Genomic DNA, 16732 nt, shown 5'->3' with positions numbered 1-16732 from the left:
TTATGAACTTATTTTACAAATGGACTATTGGAATTAACTGGATTATTATTATCATTTTGTTTTTACTTATTTTTGAAATTCTATGGACAATCATGAATATTGCCACAAAGGACTCTTGAGTGTATGCTTCATTGTATGAATGTATGAATTGCCCTATACCGGTCAATTAGGGGCCGGAGTGTTGAAGCCAATACACTAATTTGTGTTTTACCTACCTATACCATATCATATTTATCATATTCATGTGAGTCATTTACAATCATGCTGTCACCTACATATCAAATCATGATGAGATACTGCTGTTTATGTTGACGTGATATTGCTAAAGTGATTATGATGATGCAATGATGATGTCAGGGGGTGTTAACTCTATAAGTAGACGTCACCTGAGCACAGGTAGGATGTGTGTTTGGCTAGAGAGCGGAAGGGCAAACTATTTTTCAACCGCGTTTTGACATAAAGCGAGTTTTCTGTTTAAGATGATCTTTATTTATTTTGCTGTTGCTGTTATGCAATAAAAGAAAGTATTATTGTGACACTACGAAAGAGTGAATGCGCGTTGATTTACTGACCGCTCCTGCATTAGGTTTGTTTGGCAGCGTATCAGCCTTTCATATTCAGCCATGGTGACTGATGCTTTTTTGTCTCATTCCCAAGAAGGCTCTCCCACTCTTCTAAGAATCACGTGGTGTGTTAAAAAGCAGAACCCGGGCTGTGAAACATCCAGAACGAAATGCTGCTCCTGCCATGTTGATCCTCTTCTGGAAAGAGGGTACAGTAGGAACCGTGATCTCAATCTCAACACCAGATTACTACATTTTCTAAAGACACTTATAAAGTGTAACCTGATAACTGTGTTATTGTCTGATCTGTTGTCAGGCAAATTTGCTCGATCATCTCGGCTCTTCACGTGTGGTGGAAATGCAAATGCACTTCCTGTTTCTCCTGACTGCCTGACTATTTTCTCAGAGAAATATGAGCAGCAGTTGGCTCGGTGATGTTGCTTACCTGTTTCACTCTCAGGATGATGCCGGAAAATATGAGAAAATGTCACCTGTAAACATCAAGGACAACACAAACAGAGTGTTTGACCCTTATTTGTCATTTCCCTCTTCATCATAGAGATACACACACACACACACACACACACACACACACACACACATACACACACACACACACACACACACAAACACTGCATAATTGAACTCTTCCCCCTTCATTTTCTTTTGTTATAAATGTACACATGTACATGAGCTATATATTTTGTAAGCTGTGTGTGTGTGTGTGTGTGTGTGTGTGTGTGTGTGTGTATGTGTGTGTGTACTAAGTCCATTGACTTTGGGTTGATGACATGCAGCATGCTGGGAAAGATGTGATTAGTTCTAGTAGTTCTAGTTCTTGTTCTAGTGTAAGAATATGCAGATAATTCCTTCAGCAATCATTTTCTCAATTTTCCCCACCATTAATACAACACAGCACTCCACAGAACAGACTCCACCCTCTGAGCTTTATCTCAGCCAATAGTAGCCTATATATTTCCCTCCACAGCAGACTGTGCTGCTAATGCTCTCACAGGCTATCCCCTCCTGAGCCTGCTCTCAGCGGTCTTAGCTCAGTGAACCATGCACAACGTCTTCACTGAGGCCAAGAGATGCATCTGTCATTACTCTGCCATCAGCTAATCCTCCGCAGCTCCACAATGACTGCAAAGCTTCTACTCGCCATCCAAGAACTGCTCCCACTTAGCTCAATGGCTGCTTAAACCCAGTCCAACAAATTAAGCTACTGAGAGGGCAAAGAGAAGTGTGCCTGCTTAGCTCTTTGGCCACTTAGACCCAAGTGAGGTTAATCAGCTGTTGAAAACGCCACACGCACCGTCGTAGGAGGCCTTCTGCTTTATGTTAGCGAACAAAACCAAAGGGAAGGTAATGAGCCGTTGCATATCTATCGGCCATCTTAGGAACACATCTACTCAACGCCGTGGTTACCAAAGTGCAGAGCAAACAACCAACAAGACACATCTCAAGTAGATGCAGAAGTGAACTTTATGGTGATCTCTACTTCATCCACACTAATACATATTAGTTTAAAAATGCATTTCTTTTGCTACGTTTACTTCCTTGCTTCCTTCTTCCACCATCAGGCGCATGCCCAGTGTACCTGAATGGTCATGTGATATGCATTTTCAGGCTTGTTAGTATGGACTAAGATTATTTCTAATACGGCGCTAAAGCGGATGTCTGAACAGAGATCGTTTTCATTTTTAAAACACTGTTTTAAAATTGATTTTAAAACATTTTCGATAAGTTAAAGTCATGTGACAGCTGTGAACAACCTGTGACTTTGGTGTTAAAGAAAATGTTGCAAAAACACATTGAAGAAAATGTGCTTTAGGCCCTGGTCCATGTGAGTTGTGGTGCAGTTTCAGCCATGAGTTTGTATTCTTTGAAAGATATTATGCTTCGGCTGCCAGCACACCTGAGTTTAAGAACCGATACTGACATATCTTAGATACCTTACTTTGCACTGAAAGCTTTTTTAAAATCCATATAAGAAAATCACCCACAGAATTTTTCTAAAATGAAACATCATTTGTCCAACAACAGTCCTGAAGCTATAGTTGTAAACTTTAAAGAATATATGAAAACGCTCTGCTTGGAGTAATAATTTGTCTGATGGTCTTTCCACATGAGAGTTCGATAAACTCTTCAAATGACATCTAATCTGTCTCCATCAATGAAACATACAGAATCTACCAATATGTAAATCTTGGGGTTATTTTCTGCTGCTTATCCGGAGTCGAGTCACGGTGACAGCCCAGACGTCCCTCTGCAGCTCCTCCAGGAGGATCCTGAGGCGTTCAGGCTGGATGAGATATATAATCTCTCCAGTGTGTTCTGGGTGAACCCGGGGGTCCGCTACCAGTTGGACGCACTTGGAAGACCTTCAGCAGGAGGGGCCCAGGAGGATCCTCATCAGATTCTTGAATCACCTCAACTGGCTCCTTTCGAAGTGAAGGAGCAGCAGCTCAACTCCGAGCTCCCGCCACCCATCTCAGTTTTCCCAGGATTGTTCTTTTTTGAGCGACTGTCCCGGAAAATGAATATTGTTTCCTGGGAAACGCATTGTCCCAGTTTTTGTGAAAATGCACACTTCTACTGCAGGATTTCATAGTGTCAAAAAGAAACTGATTCCTCATTCCTTCAACTACTTTTCTGTTTTTTTTCTTGGTTATGTCCAATCCTGTGTCTGTAAACGTATGAAAACAGATACAACACTGCCCAATTTACTTTATTACCCAGTAACTCCCACCCACGTCCTCAACCCTGTGATAGCCCGACAGTCAAGTGGTTAGAGTGCATACTAAATGGCTGCAGATTCCCTGAGCAGTGAGTTCCTGGCTGACTCTTTGCTGCATGTCATTCCCCTGCTCTCTGTCCCTGCATTTTCTGTCAACTTCTACCGTCCTGTCAAATAAAAGCAAAAAAACTGCCCCCCAAAAAATGTGAAAAAAAAACAGATGGATTGTTTAAGTCTCCCAGTTTTTCATATATCAAAGGTTGCAACCCTAGACACAAGACCAGCTTATGAAATAGCTGTGATGTCACAAAATGATGCCCCTACATTCTCATCTTAAAGGGATATTTTAAGGCGAGTGCAGAGAAACCCTCTGCACACATCACTCTGCTCAGAGAGGGTCAAATACCCACCTGAAGCAGCAACAAGCAAAAGACATGTCTGACTAGAGGGAGACATTAAGACCTGACAAACAGACAGTTTGTCTGTTCTCCATGTGGAGAAAGACAGATATGTACAACTGATGTTTCCTTAATGTCCTCAGTAAAAGCTGTGAGGCTGACGTACTAATAGAGATTCACAACAGAATTTCTCCTAATTAGTTCATTCAAGAATTCTTTTAGAGTTTTTTAGCTGCTAAATCCAAAACTGAGAATCAGAAATGAGCACATCAAACATGGTCAAACAGAATTCCTCAGAGATCCATGAATTATCGCCAGCACCAGCTGAAGGTCAGCCAGACAGAGTGTGAGACAGCGTCATCTACTCAACTCGATGGCTACTTAAAGCTGCACTTGGCAAGACATTTATGTAAACAGCTGGTTCAGGCCAATATCAGAAAGCAGAGCAGAGTGTCCCATCCAAAATAAGATTTGGTTTCTCCCTTCATCCAAATGAAATTCTGCTGTCCACTTGGAATCTGGTGGAACATCAGATCCAACCAGGAAGTGACTGACTCAGGAGTCAAAATACAATAGTTTCCAGTGTACAGCAGAGGCTTCACTAGCTGTGATTGAGATCTATGTGTGATACTGTGGATCATTACAAACAGACACAAACTCTTCCAAATGACTGGTGGAAGTGATGAACTAAGCAGTCGTCTGCCCAAATTCACCAGCTCCTTGGCCTGTGTTCAGCGTTAAATTCCCTCTTTACTCGCAGCCATAAATCCAGCACATTGTCTTGGTGCGATTGTCTCGGCAGCGCGTCGCTCAGCGTGGCTGTAAATAGCCATACAACCAGCAGCTTATGTAATTTCCTGCTAAAGATTTTTGAAATATGATGCTTACGTAACTGTCCCACAATACCAGGCCCCATTTACATACTGCATAGAGATAAACTCACTGCACCAGTCTATAGAGGAGTGTGTGCGTGAACTCGTCTGCATATATGCTAATGACCCACGCGTGTCACACATGTGTATAAAAACCAGGAATTCATTTGGTTAATGTGTTTGTAATGTGTGCATGTGCATGTGAGCAGTACTGAGCATGTTTGCCTGTAAAGAAAATAATATGGCAGCAAACAGCTCCGACAGAGAGCCTCAGGATCACAGCTGATGATGCAAAAGCAGAAATCCTCCGTGGGCCAGGTTTAGGATGGACTCTCCGAAAGGTGCAGCCCCTGAATTGGGACACAGCTATTTTTATTGTCATTTATGCTATTTCATTTTATGCAGATATGTAAAACACATAAAATCAATATGAGATAACGTCATAATGTGCATATATAAGTGTAGTTTTTTTTCTAGTGTCAGTGTCAGCACATTTCAGTCCTCTGTTTTGTATTTCAGCCATCTTGTTGGATCCCTGATGGCACCTCTCAAGGACGTATCTGTTACACAGCGAGAGCTCAGCAGCAGTGTGACAGCTGGAGGTGTCAGGTAGTATTTTGAAATGTGACTCCCAACCGAGCAGAGACGTACAGAGAGGAAACCTCATCAACCTCTCCTCATGACTGTTTCAGTGATATTGTATCTATTTGTTTTAATAAGTTTCAAACCTGCTACTTGAAACTCAGCTGTCATTTTTGACGGTGAAATCATCTTAACAAACAAGTCACATGAGTTTTCCAGCTGTGTTTCAATCAGCTGGAACATCTGGTTCTTCTATTCTCATGCTGACAGAGGTTATACACACTCCTACATTTCTATATCAGGATTATTGCAGCTCTTTATAGTCATGGTTAAACCAGAAGACAATATCAAACCTTCAGTTTGCACAAAAGACCATGATGCAGCTTTTTTCACAGCAGACATTTTGAGATGTGGCAGGTGTAATTAATAAAATGAGCTGCTGCAGGTTCAGGGTTAACACTGAGGTCATGATATCATACAGGTTTAACAGCCTAAATTAATCCCTGTCAGTGTGGAGAGGGCTTTGGAACAGAATGTTGATCTTTATCTGTATCACCTGAAAAATGAAGCCAACACATTGTTAATCAATGTTATTCACTTCACCTGTCAGTGGTCATAATGTTGTGGCTTATCGCTGTATAACTCACCTGTTTACATTTTATTAAGGCCTAAAGTTGTGTGTAATTGAAGGCGTGGCCTTTTTGAGTGACAGGTGGGGGAGTTTATACTCGCCACAAACCGACATGCACCGAAGTGTTGGCTCCACACACGCTCCTCCTCTCTCTCCATTTTTGGATTGGCGGGGAGTTAGGGGCGGAGTCAGACACTGCCAAAATGGTGACGATGGAGCAGCTCACTCTGAGCTTCAAAACCGCTCTTCAGAAACCTGTGGGTGACGTCACAGAAGCTGTCCATCTTTATTTACAGCCGATGAACTTTATATCGGAACATAAAACTGTAATAATTCAAATCAAGTTCTGAGACAGTTTAATTTGTTGACTGGAGTTTATGAGTTCCAGAGGAAAAACAGTTGAACTAACTGAATGAATAAAACATGGAAAATCCTCCATCAGAAACTTTATAGAGTTTAGAGAGCAGAGCTGCATTAATTGGCAGTGTGGTGAACAGACTGGGTTAATGTGTGAGTCCTAACTGGGACCTTTCTGGACCCACGGGTGACTGAAGGTATGTCAGGTCTTTGATCCTGGAGACACGACTGTGATTTTTGGCTGTAGAAATAAAACTTCAGATGACACGTGGCTCTCTGGTGGTTCAGGAGAAGTGGTTCAGTGGTTATCTGATCTGAGGGTCTAAGATTGAAGGTGTGCTGTACAGATTTTAAAGCCCCAGAGGCAAAATAGTGATTTGTGATGTCAGACTGTATAAATCAATAAAATTGAATTAAAGCAGTAGAGATGCCAAGAGACTCAGATACTAATGCTTCAGTAAAGCTGGAAGACTAAACCACAAACACACGTTTAACAACTGACTGAATGAATAAAACATGAAACATGTAAATCAGTATACATTTTTAGAGAATTCAACAGTTCTTCTGTTGGGAGCAGGGTGCACAGGAACAAACTGCATTATATTACATTGCATGTTATATTTTTTGAGAAGACTTTTTTTGTAAACTTCTGACTTTTACTCCACTACACGTTCTACTGTCTGTTTGACACACACACACACACACACACACAAACACACACACACACACACACACACACACTTTTATTATTATTATTATTATTATTATTATCATATTTTTAAAAGTACTCCAGTACTCTAACTCAAGTTAACATTTATTGTATTGGAGTAATATTTGACTAAAGTAATAGAGTTCTGTACTTTGTCAACCTCTGACTGGGAGACATTTGACCTCTGACCTGCAGGCTGTCCCTAATCTGACATGGCATTTTCTGAATGACATTTTCTGATTTCACTTCTATGTTCACCCATTTGACTTGTTTCACCCTTATCTCATTTTACTGTGTTACTCTATTTGATTCTATTGTTATATTGTTTTTTTTTTTGTCCTGAATTTTCCTTCTAAGGATTTGAGATGTATGAATAAGCTTTATCATTATTGCTGTAATGATGAGTACTGCATTAGGACGTGTGTTGGAGTCAGTGTGTTTTCTAATTAAAAATGAATCCACATGTTTACAGCACTGACATGGATGGTGGAGTTTTATCTGTTTATGGTTTGATGACCAGGCCAGCAGGGCTGCATCCCATTCCAAAATGATCTCCCTTTGAATGCCTCCTTCACTCCTGTTTTTATGCACGCACCGACAGTTTGAGGAATCATTAAACCACAAATAAACTAAAGAATAAATACATTTTAGTATATAAATAAATAAGTGAAATTAAAGTGTATTGCTCTGTATTCTGTGTGAAGGCTGGGACTAGGACACATTGGCGGAAGTGGTACACAGATAAAATCACCGAGCCACAGGAGCGTGATGCACGTGTGCAGCTGCAGGTGTGTCCGCGCGCGCGCACGGACAGGTTCAGAGAGGGTGTGGCCTCTAAACTACCTGCAGCAGGTAGGCTCGTGTTACCCGCTGCTCTCCTCTCTCTGTTTTTCCTGCTGCAGGTTTCAGGTAATTCTCCTGCAGGTGAGTTTTTTTTATCTCTCAGCTTGAATCAGCCGATCAACAGCTCGAAACCTCACCTGAGTCACCGGAAGTGGACATGAGTGTTTGAACTGCTTTTTCCCACCTGTTCGGACGTGTTTTCACATTTCCAAGTTTCCCGGGATGAGCTCATCCACCAGCAGGTAAGTCAACCATCATTCAGACGTTAATTAGGTCACGTTCGCTTCTCCTGGTTTACACACAGTTTCCACTTGCTTTCAGTTTGTTTTCCGGTTTGCGTGCATGTGTTGTTTGTTGTGTGTGTGTGTGTGTGTGTGTGTGTGTGTGTGTGTGTGTGTGTACTTCTATCTTTGTGAGCACCAGTTTGAGTGTAGACCTTGGGAATGGGGACATGTTGGCTGTCCTCACTTTAAAATTGCTGTTTAAGGTTAAGACTTGGTTTAAGCTGTGATGGTTGAGGTTGGAGTACGGGGCCAGGGGCCTATGTAATGCATTGGTACTATGTTAGTGAGTGTACTGATAAAGATAGAAGAGAGAGAGAGAGAGAGAGAGAGAGTCATTCATTGACATCGGGCTGTCAAGAGTGTATCCATTGTCCTGTGTGCCCCCAGGATATGAGTTTAGAGAGGTGTGTGATTGTGTGCATATAGTGTTCTTGTGTCCCTCTGTTGCCGTGGCTACAATGACAAGTATTGAGCATGGTGATCCGGGGGAGATGGTGGAGGAGTCAGTTCTACTCTTTATGAAAGTAGTGAAGTTTCCTCCTCTCCTCTGAGGGTAAATTCAGAGTAAAGAGGTGAAGACGTGTTGATTGTGTGTTTCTCCAGATTTATCGAACTTGTTATGATGGTTTTCTTTTCTTTTTAGACCGAAGTGTGTTGCAGAAAAAAAGACCTGTCGGGCAGGAGAGGGAGGAAAGAGAAGCAAGAGAGCAGCAAGGAGGACAGATAAATGATTATAGTAATATATTATGAATAATAATAATAATAATAATATTTTATACATTTTTTCTAGGGGAAACACTGAATTTCCATTGATTCTTTACTCCCCCTCTGAACCCAGCTCCTCTTTATCTACCTCATCCTATAAACAAAGACTAACAGATGCTGTTTGGTTACACTGATTGTGTCTTCAGGCTTCGTGCTGTTGTGACTGGAACAACAATTACTGTAGGAATGTGTCGCAGTGGTGCAACTGTTTCTCCACCCAGTGACAGCGCAACAACGCTCTGACCTGTTGTGGGCGCCTGACGGCACACTGATCCTCTGCCACACCTGAACCCAGGAGACAAACATGTCCGAGTGTTGGAGTCTGTGAGTTCACGTGATGTCTGGTGGATCCTTAAACAAACACTTTGATCACTGAAATCACACTGTTCACGGCTTCGACTTACATCAGTGTTGCAAGTGTTTTTATTTATTTCACCTTGTTAGCTAATAACTCAAATGACCAACCAGCCTCTAGTGTGCTTGTAGATTATTTGTATGAGACTGAGCCCCCAGGTCGTCTGTGCAGCAGGTTGTTATGACCCATAGTTACGTTTTGTTGCTAGGCGACATCTAGTGGTCGTAGTATTTCTGACAGAAGCAAAAGGAAAAGTGCAGTGACGTAGTTTAAAGAGACAACGTCCACATCAGGAGGAGGTTGTGATGGATGGATGAATATGACACAGGAGAGCGCTGTTCCATTCCCATGTGAAAGTAGCTGTTATTATTGTAACCATGACAACAAAGATCATCTAATGTTGAGGAAGCACACATTTTAACCCAAATCACAATCTTTTCCTAAACCTAACCAAGCCATGACTGTTATTATAGTAACCGTGGCATTGAAGTTAGGTACGCTGCTATTGGTATTAGGAATGGGAATCGGTTCCAGTTGAGAATCGGTTCCAACTGGTTCGATCCATCAACATCATTTGCCTTTATGCTTAACGATTCCCTTATTGATGCCTTCCACTTAGTTCCGTGTGCCTTACAAAGCAATGACGTCACGCTCTTGCGAGAAGCAGTCAGTGCGAACAGCAACGAAGGAGTCGAGGAATTGTGGCTTAATTTCACACAAAATGACGCTAACAGCAAAACGTGCAGTGTCTGTAGCACTAAGATTTCAAGCAGTGGTGTAAACACCAGCAACATGCTGAAACATTTGTAGACATATTACGGCATTAAATATCAGGAGTGCCATGTGTTTGATGCTCTACACTGCCGGTCAGTGAGTGCTTCCCAGTCTCAGCAGAGCAGTGAAGGTACGTATTAGTGATGTGTCGGTCGCCAATGAGCCGGCTCTTTTAAGCGAACGATGGGAGCCAGCTCCCGTTTGAGAGCTGTTTTCTGTTTTTCTTCCTTTCTTTTCTTGTAAATGAACACAAGGCAGACCTAAAGAGTTAGACAGCCACCCCCTCCTCGAGGGATTGAACAACTACAGAGCGGTTATCTGTCTTGTTCAGTGTTCAGAGACTCATAATAAAATTTGCGTTGTTGACACTGAAAACCTGTACAGGCCTACTTTTTTCCACACAGAAAATCCACAGGAATCGATAAAGAATCATATCAATAAGCAGAATCGATAATGGCATTTGTATCAATAAAATCTTATCAATTCCCATCTCTAGTTGGTACAGTCTGCATGTTTATTATTGTAACCATGATAACCGGTTTCCGGTATGCCTGCCGCTGCACGCTTCAAAAGGGTTTGAAAAGGGAAACTCAGTTTCTCTCATTCCTTTTAAAAGCCAGGTGTGTTGCACCGTGGCTGATTGCTATTATAAAGGTGCAGAGTGGATTACCGTCTTGATACTTCACCCATAACATAACAGTGAAATACGGGGCCACAGACTTCTGCTCTCCGCTGCCTCCAGACAACAATGCACTGACAATGTGCCTGACTACACCTCATTTTAAGACCAACGCACCCATGGGTGCTCAAATGGGCGCAAGTGTATTTGAAAATGACAACTTAGTCTGGCTGAAACTAGCAAAAACAGTTGCACATGAAGCGATGGGGCCCTCAGAGTTGTAGTAGCTGCCAAAGCCGGATTAATGCTCCCAGAAGCAATAAAACAACAACTGCCAGACCACCAATCTGTGTTTCAACTACTTAATAAGTTTGGATTTAACTGTAACATTACAATTGTTTGGCAGCGAGCCACTGATGCATATTGAAAACTGAAATTGTTCATCTGGCATTTGTAGATTTTGTATTGTATTGATGTATTTTATATACACATATAACGCATTACTGTATATAATATAATGAACAGCAAACCTGGAGCAGATTAGTATTCTAGTTTAGGTACTGGTTGGTTTCGGGTGTTCACGTGTTAGAGGACTATTGTGCGTGCGGAGTGGCCTCATCTTTCCAGTCGCTGTGGCCCTTGGTTCACTGCGCTATGTGCACAGGTCACGTCCTGTATGGACCCTGAGAGGGATGGCTGCAGTGTAACTGGAACCTAAATGATGTCACTGAGCTCAGGTGAGATCCCCTGCAGCTTTTACAGTGTAACTGTGTCACGTCACGTAACCGTGGCTACGGCTTCACTACAGCCTGTGGTGTGTAACGGTGACCTGAGCTGTAGTGGATGTGTAGAGTTACCTGAGAGGAGATCTGTTTGACCCAGTTCCCACCTGGAACTGTGGTGAACTATAGTTATCTTGAATGTCATGTTGCATTTGACAGTAGGGCTGAAAATAATGATTATTTCCATTGATTAGTATGAAAAATTATTACTCTATTAATTATTTGGTCTTAAATGTCAGAAAATGAACATCACAGGTTCCCACGGCTCATGGTATCATTGTTTTTGTTTACTTTCATTCATGACAGAGTAAAGCAGGTTTGTTTTCATATTTGAACCAGCAAATCTTTGTCATTTTTGCTTTCTAATGATGATTCTGTTATTAAAATTGTCAAAGATTACTTTTCTTTTGATCAACTAAACAATTCCGCTCTTGCACACAGTATACATCTGCTCTGATCAAACACTGATGGTTCTCTGAACAGCGTATTTTGTTTTGGTGATAAACATGTTCGCTCAGATTTTCATGCAGGTTGGATGACAGGACTTGCGAGTGGCAGTGGCATCAGTGAATCTCCTGACAGTAGCAGGAGTAAGAAAGACCCTGAGGTGAATTTGCTTGAAAACAGTAAGATGTCAGAGAGGTGTGGGAGGAAGAGGAAGCACGGATGAAAAGCTGAGTGTGCAGGAACAGAGAGGAGAAGAAGCACAGCAGGAGTTGATAAGATTGTTTTCAAAGGCATTAGTGTGTTTTATTAGTGTTGTTGAGGCCGCCGGGCTTCATTATGACTCACATTACCTTTATTACGTCCTGAGGCTCCACCCCCCTGAGGCAACAGGCCGCTCTGAGTCTCAGCTAGCTAACACCTGCGGGCTAATGTCCCCTCTGATGGCCATAACAACACATAATGTTATTACACCATTAAACAGCCTGCTTCCTTCAACTTTATGGCTGCTGTTACCTGCTGCACTGAAACACACTCGGGTAGCCTGCCACCTGCAGGGCCAAGCAGGGCCAAGCAGGGCCAAGCAGGGTCAAGCAGGGTCAAGCAGGGCCAAGCAGGGCCAAACAGGGCCAGACAGGGCCAGGAAGAGCACATCTCACAAATCTGAAGAAAATTCTTAGTACTCCAGCCTCAGTGCTGTAATTTACTGGATGATATTGTTGTTGGAGTCTTCTGAATCAGGACCCCTGCTGTGTCAACACAGTGACCTCATTGGATGGATCGATGAGTGGGTATATTTTTATGGAGGACTAATGTTGCTCTGAATATGGAAAAAATAAGGCATGTCTGCTTTGCTGAAGAGGGGCAGTCAGTTTAGTCTAACTTCTAGTCAACGCAGAACAGAAGCTGAAGCAAACAAGGCAATCCTGATCTACTTACCAAGGCCAACCCAGGTCACCCAATACTATAAACAGGGTCAAACTGGGCTGGCATGGTTCTTGTTACAGGGCCAGTGTTATCTACACAAAACCCATCAGCAGAAGAATTAAATGGGGCTAACTGCACCCCCCATCCCCCCCTGAGCCAGGCTAAACCACAGACAGAGGTGTTGTCTGGTTTCAGGATCAGAGCTAAGTAGGTGGCCTTGCTTATACAGTAGCTTGGTTTCCACAGTAACAGAGGGCCTGATTGGTCTAGCTGGCCTTACTAAACTGGGGCCATATCGGGCTAACCTGGTTATACTGTATAGTTGTGAAACAGATGGAGGGTCAGCTGGATTGCTGGGTGGAGCTAAAGAAGGTTAGCCTGGTTTGTAGTGAGAGATGATCCTAATTTGCAAAGGAAACGTCAAACAATTAATGGCCAGTCTGGTTTTTACTTTAAAACTGAGCCAAATGAATCCGTCTAATCAGACCAGACCAAACCGGGCTTCCTCTCTGGCTCTGTGGTTGTTTGGTTTTGTGCCTCGGCACCGGCAGAGCAGATTTTCCTCCTGGGCTGTTTTTAAAGCGGTGTTTCTCTACAGTGAAACATTGTCTTTCATTGCTTCAACCATCATCTCTGAGCTTTATTTGTCCCTCGGAGTGAATTCACCCAGTCAGTAATTTCATACAGGCAACATTAGTCCCTGTAAAAGTCATTTAAAAACGCAGACAAAGATGTTTTCCTGGTGAATCTGCATTAGCTGGTATGTTTCACATCCAATAAAATGTATTATTCCTACAAATCAGCTTTGTTACCGTTTATTTTTTCACTCTCTGACATCTGTATTGGAGCTGTGTGAAGTTACTAATAATGCAAACTACACATTTCCTGCTCCTGCTTCTTCACATCAAAAGCTTGGTATTGGTGAATCATTGAGAGACTTTTATTTTGAAGTAGCTGCTGGGATTTGTCACCCAGTTCAGCAGTGCAGCAGTGTGAGTGTTGCACACAGGAGCAGGAGAAGCAGAAACAGCCACAGTGAGCGGGTGGATGAAGAGATGCCGATGATGGGCTGTTACTGTGGTCTGTAAGAACCAGCACACCTCCAACATATCATCAAGATAAACACTGCCTTTTGTTGTGCTGTGTTGTCCACTGGGAAACATTAGTGCCATGCCGGCGCAGCTTGAATGGCCATGCTTGATTATGGCTCTGGTGAGAGTGAGTAACCTCTACCTGTGTCTGTTTATCTGTTTTTTGACAAATGTAAATCAGGTGAGGGCGCCACGACTCGTCTTCTCTGGGCTCGTCCTGCAAGTAAATATTTCATTTATAGTATCAAGGAAACAAGTGGACCAGACTCTGTATTTGTGGTTTAGGGTTGGAAATCTACCTCTCTCATGTTTTAAGGTATCTTGTCTTTGTTCTGAGGAAATGAGGTAGTCTTCATCTGACCCATCTAACTATGAATGGAGGAGTCTCTCTCCGTCTGTCCGTCTGTTTTCTCGCTCATCCAGTTGACTGGGTGTATTGCTGAGGAACCAAGGAAGTCGACTGACGTGTTTTTGGATCTTTAAAGCTTCAAACATCACTTTCCTGTTGACGTCAAGAAAAAGGTGGAACTACACTGCATTGTGTTGTGCATTGGACGTTTCAACTCTTTCATTGCTTACTGTGCTTTTCACTCGAAATCAGGGGGCAAATGAGTAAGTGTAAGTGTCTTGAGCGTGGTGTGGAAGGAAAGGTCATGGGGGTCAAATCTAATGGGAGTCGGCACCATCCACCAGTGGAAGAGGGGCATCTCTGGAGAGATGGGAGTGATACAGGGCGGCCTCTTACTGTGCTCATGCCCCAGTCCCTGTCATCATCATCCCGAAGTTCTGCAGATGTAATGGCAATAAAAACAATAACTGTTAGTGTTAAACTCATGAACATGACTGTAGTCTTTACAGTGAAATGTATGTCCTCATCAGAGCCTCACTCTCCTCTGTGTCTGTGATCCTCTCTGATTATCCAAAACTCAAACACTTTCTCCGTTCACTCCGTATAATTCACTGCTCTCTGCCGCCTCGTGACGCCACTTCCAGATTAGTTAGTTTAACATTCAAATCTCTGGAGAAACGTTAACGTATTTGGGTCATGAGATTAAGATCTGTGCAGTGAAAAGGCTCCTCTGACACCTTTAGAAATTTCAAAGTCCCGTTTTGCCTGAAACCAAATTTGACATAATCACTGAGCTCGGAAGTATAAAGTCATATCTGTCTGATTTGCTTTTATAAATCAACTGGGGAACTGATAAGACCAGTGTTTCTATGCTGTTGTGGTATTTCAACAGGAGTAATGTTGCGTTTAAACATTTTTACAAAGCGAAGTAAAAGGTATGTTGTTGGTGGTTTTAAGGTCACAGCGTGAGAAACAACACCTCAGTGTGTCTTTACAATCAAAAAGCTGGGTTCAAAATGCCAAATAAAGCCAGTAAGTTAACAACTAAGTGGCCTGTGCTAAGAACTTCCTCAGGGTGAATATAATTATGATGATTTATAATGTGATAAAGGCTCTGTTTCACTACACAGTCAGTCTACCCGCTCTATTAAAGGTGTTACACATGGCTTTTTTTTTTATCAACACCATGGCCTCATTAATTTTTATGAACAAATCATAATAAGTGTAAACAAGTGAAGCGATCAGCTTCTTTGCTGTTTAAAGGGAAATCTGCAGGAAAACCATTCATGTGGTGCCTTTTTAATGAAGGCTGACGGAGTAGAGTAGTCAGGTGGACAGACACACCCATTTCAAGCCTGTATTTAGGCCTGGTTCTACACTGCTTTGGTTGGGGGGGGGGGGGCATTTAGAGATGTTGACTGGTCACTAAGTGCCAGAGTCCAAGACTTGTTACCTGGGTCCTCCATGAGTGTTCTTTAGGACTCTATAACCTTCACTGTTATATGTTTTGTAAAACTGAAGCCATAGAATCTACTAATACATAAGTGTAAATGCTGAATCTAACACTAACACACTAACTAGCTAATCGCTACATCTTGAATGTGTGAAGATCTAGATCTAGAGATCAACTCTCATGGATGAACTAAAACTAAAACCAGGTCATTCTCATTGGTGTCAAGTCACTGAGTGTGAGCAAGGCAGACTGGTAACCAGAGTGTAAGAAACTGATGAAGTGAAACGATAGTGAAGTAACTGCTCTCCACGCTGTATCCAGTTTTTATATGGCCAGACCAACCAATCACATATTAATAAACTTTGACTATTTGAATGTGGCATGTTTATGGTTGGTCAAATCGACAAGGACACAATAAAATACTAATTGTTTTACTATTATACTTAAAACACTAATTATCTTTTTGAATTTTGGTTTGAATCTGAAGCAGAAGCTGGACTGTTAAAGTTGTGATGTCCATCAAAAAAAAGTCATTGGCAAAGTGTTGCATGTATCAGCAAAATATTCAGACGTTTTTCTTTAGCTACCTTACAGTATCCACTCTGCAGTACAATATATGGCAGCAGGAAGTGACAAGCGTCCCAGTGTTTAACTGAAAAACAATAAGCAAAATGACAAAATCAGGCCCTTTTATCCTTTGGTTTGGTAGAACATTTGGAGTGGCCTTTACTGCAGTAACCATGAGCCCGAGCAACCACTCCAGCAACAACAACACACATTTGCTACATTGCAGCGGAGCTTAAATCTCTGGTATTTTAACAGAAAAGTGCTGTTCATAGAAAGTCAAACTTCTACAGTGTGATCAAGTCTCCACTGTCCATCCATGTTCCAGAAATTCATTGTTTCACCAAAACATGTTGTGAAATTTCTCCAAATACATGGTTTCCTTTTGTTTCAAGCACTGTAACGCTTGTAATCCGTGACCCATGTTGCTTTCACCACCACACCATCCTGCAGCCCCTAATACTCAGTAGATACTCCACCCTCCAGATATTCTCACCATTTCTCTTTCCAAATTAGATATTTGAGATTGAGTCCCCCCCCGTCCCGTCCCCCGTCTGATGTTCTTTTTCTGAGGAGGACAGAAAGGCTGTTTGTTCCCTGCTTGCCTCCTTTTGTCCATGGAAGACAATA

At 42.2% G+C, this 16732-nt stretch overlaps 1 protein-coding gene across 1 annotated transcript in view; it reads left to right on the top strand.

The window, feature by feature from the left end:
* Nucleotides 1-7714: 7714 nt before the first annotated feature.
* Nucleotides 7715-16732, top strand: part of LOC111651758 (nesprin-2) — a gene marked incomplete at its 3' end in the record, with an annotated part of 39040 nt that continues 30022 nt past the window's right edge. The window contains exon 1 of the mRNA XM_023401797.2: nt 7715-7937. The remainder of the gene's footprint in view (nt 7938-16732) is intronic.

The sequence above is a fragment of the Seriola lalandi genome, unplaced genomic scaffold, assembly GCF_002814215.2.
Source record: "Seriola lalandi dorsalis isolate HSWRI2012SDOR001 ecotype SW California unplaced genomic scaffold, Sedor1 jcf7180002053761, whole genome shotgun sequence".
NCBI lineage: Eukaryota > Metazoa > Chordata > Actinopteri > Carangiformes > Carangidae > Seriola > Seriola lalandi.
Note: the sequence above shows the minus strand (reverse complement) of the source record. Positions and strands in the feature narration are given on the sequence as shown.